Here is a 3,113-nt window from a genome sequence, read left to right on the forward strand (position 1 = left end):
TATGAAGTCAGAGGGTTGTAGAAAGGATGAAAGTTAGGCACTAGAAGTGAACAATATTCTTGTTTGAGTGGAAATCATAAAGTAATGATGCCTAATATTGATCCATAGGGATGTCATTAAAACCCCAAATGCATTATATACTGTATAAAATTTTACTACGTATAACCCCTTACGCATATGTCGCACAGTGCTTTGTGTACGCAGTTTGGTTAACAGGAAAGACATTGGGTCTGGGGAGTAAGGGACATTTACTTCCAATTTAAATGACAGTGTCCAGACAGATTGATTTTTCTCACCAGTCAGAAGTCACCTGTGACAACATTGTAAAATGGATTATATTGTCGTTCACAAAAAATACAGCTTAGTCAATCACTGCTTATTATATTGCAGAATTGACTACCTAAACTGCTTGGGGAAAAAATAAGTGCCAAAACTATGAGAGGTAAGAGACATTACAATTTTCTAATTATACAATTTATTTAAAAACTAAGTACATAATGTATACATTCTTTTGTTCACAAGGTGAGTGACTAAGACATAAATCAGAAAAAAAAAGTTGTATCGTAGAAAATTATATAATCTCTATGTTGGGAAAGGCAGGTTTTACATGCAATCTCTCAAAACACTGGCAGGTCGTCATATTAAGTAAAATACAAAGGACAACTCAGGAGAAAATTAGGTTGCGTCGTCGAGGCTTGTAGGCAAGGTTAGGCACTGAGTGGAGGGGATAAGCAGAGTCTGTCTACGTAATTCATTTCTCACATATCCACGAAGTCCTGACGAGACGGCAATTCTTCGAAGCGTCTTACAGACTAATGTATCAATATTCTCTCTGGGAAAAGGCCGAGAAGATTTGTCGACATGGGAAGAGATAGAAGAACGGGGAAGAGACATGGAACGAGAAAGTACTAATGCAGAGATGAACTGAGAAGGATCTGTTTGAAGTTTCAAAGAGGAATCAGATCTGATAAGGCCCTCAGAGGGAGACCGAAGGTAAGTGGAATTTACACCGTTATTTGACACTGCATCTGTCGGGGTATCTGCAGTTTTAGGTGAAAATAGGTCTGGAAGGTTCTGTTTGGCTTCAGTTGCAGAAGACTGGAGCATAAGAACCTGCCACTTTTCAAGCGCATTGAGAAATGTTCGTATTTCCTTAAACACCACCTTGGACAGTTTACGAGCTACTACGACAGAATTAGACTCATCGTTCCTAACGTAACTTTTAGAGGTGTTCTTTTTTTCAGACTCATGAGAGAATGGAAATGTGTTTCTCACAAACATATTAATCTTTGATCTATTTTCTCCCGTAGCTTTTAAAAGACTTCTGCGTTTCCTTCCAGGAATGGGAGGAATGATGACTGTGACCATGTTGGAGGAGTCGGAGTTGGAGGCCACTGATTCAGTGTTGACGTTGATGTTGTTTTGATCGTTGTCATTGTTATTATTGTTATTATTGTTAATGTTGTTTATAGCGTTGACCACTCCATTGAAGGAAAGGAGCATAAAAGTAAGGAAATTGAAAGTGTTAAAGCCATAGGCACCACCACCACCCGAACATGACCTTGGTGATCTTCTTCCGGGAAATTTATCTGACACCCAACCGTTAGAGTAGAGAGAGGGTGACGCTTTACTCAGGACGTCCATTTTCCTCAGAGCCTGAAGTGCTCCAGACTCCTCGACGAACTTTTGCAGTCTTGAACGAAGCTTTTCTTGCAGTTCTTGATTCCAAAGGGCTTCAGCAGAAATATGCGGCACATCTGAGGACGTCCACCCTTCTGTACTAGAACTATTAGTCTTGATGTTTGAATCCAGAGTAACGGCAGGATATGTTGTAGGAGCCAATGGTTCTGTATCCGTCAAATATATTGTAGACGCAGGATTAACCGGAGCCGTAACATATTTTGTGAATGTCCGGTCTGTCGGAATGGACAGGTATGCTGCATTTAACTGTGACGAAATCTCAGGACCTCTTTTAATAGAATGCTTTGTTCTACTAGAAAAGAAATATTGCATAGGATCTCTTCTAATACTATCCCCTTTTGCTACTATGGAATCTTTCGTAACTATACGATTTATCAATGAAACATTTGTTTTTCCTAGAGGATCTGTATGAGCTTTGAACCTTGTTGCAAGAGCAGGATTTAATATGGACATGGAGTTCGGAGAATTTGTAGGGATCGTGGAATGGGTTTCCCTTATGACTTCACTAACACTTAAATTAGTCACTAGGACAGAATAACTAGGAATAATCTGATTTGTTGTAATTTTTGGGTATATCGTCATCAAGGAGTGCGTCTTAACGGCAGAATTAGCTGCAATTGTGTTACTATACCTAACCAGAGTGCGCGACTTCAGCGCGGTATCTGCCATAACTGTTAGATTTTTTGAAAATGTGCGATCTAGTGAAGTCGAAGGATTTGTTGGACTTGATGATGCCATGAAATCTTTTGGGATTGTGAATTTGCTTTTCACTATGGAATTGGACTTAAACATAGAAAATGTTAATGTTAGAAGCGTTTTGTAGAAAGGATCTATATTTGTACTGAGATACGCTGTTGTATGACGTGTTGTAACGGTAAAATCTGCGCGCGTAGCCAGAGGAATTGTCGTAGCAGTAGATTTTACGGTGGCTGTAGAATATACTGTGGCTGTATGATATGATATCATTATAATATCTCTTGGCACCTTAAAGGAGATCGATGGGTGGCTTGTAACCAAGGAATGTGTTGTGGTTACTATGTCCATTGCGTCTTTAGTAAATAAATTCAGCGTTGTAACACTATGGTCTATTTTTAACACAGGGTCGCTTGTAGATAATGCATTAGATGCAAATACAGTTGTAGCTGAAAGATCTACCGTAACTATGCTATCTGTGGGATCAATAAGGTTCTGTCCCATGGAAGAATACAACTTTGTTGTTGTCGAGTGTGCCACCAAGTCTGAGGGAGGTGAAGACGACAGAACATCAGCGCAGACGTCACGGTAGAGTGCGAGCACAAGTATTGCCGCCGTCGCCCGACCGAAGCCTCCCATGATCCGTACGATGAGCAACTGAAGAAGGCAGAGAATAGTCGTACGATAATTATAATCAAACCTGGAAAATGTACCTTAGT

This window comes from Oratosquilla oratoria, chromosome 25 (genome assembly GCF_046742065.1).
Source record: "Oratosquilla oratoria isolate Oo_2021 chromosome 25, ASM4674206v1, whole genome shotgun sequence".
Lineage (NCBI taxonomy): Eukaryota > Metazoa > Arthropoda > Malacostraca > Stomatopoda > Squillidae > Oratosquilla > Oratosquilla oratoria.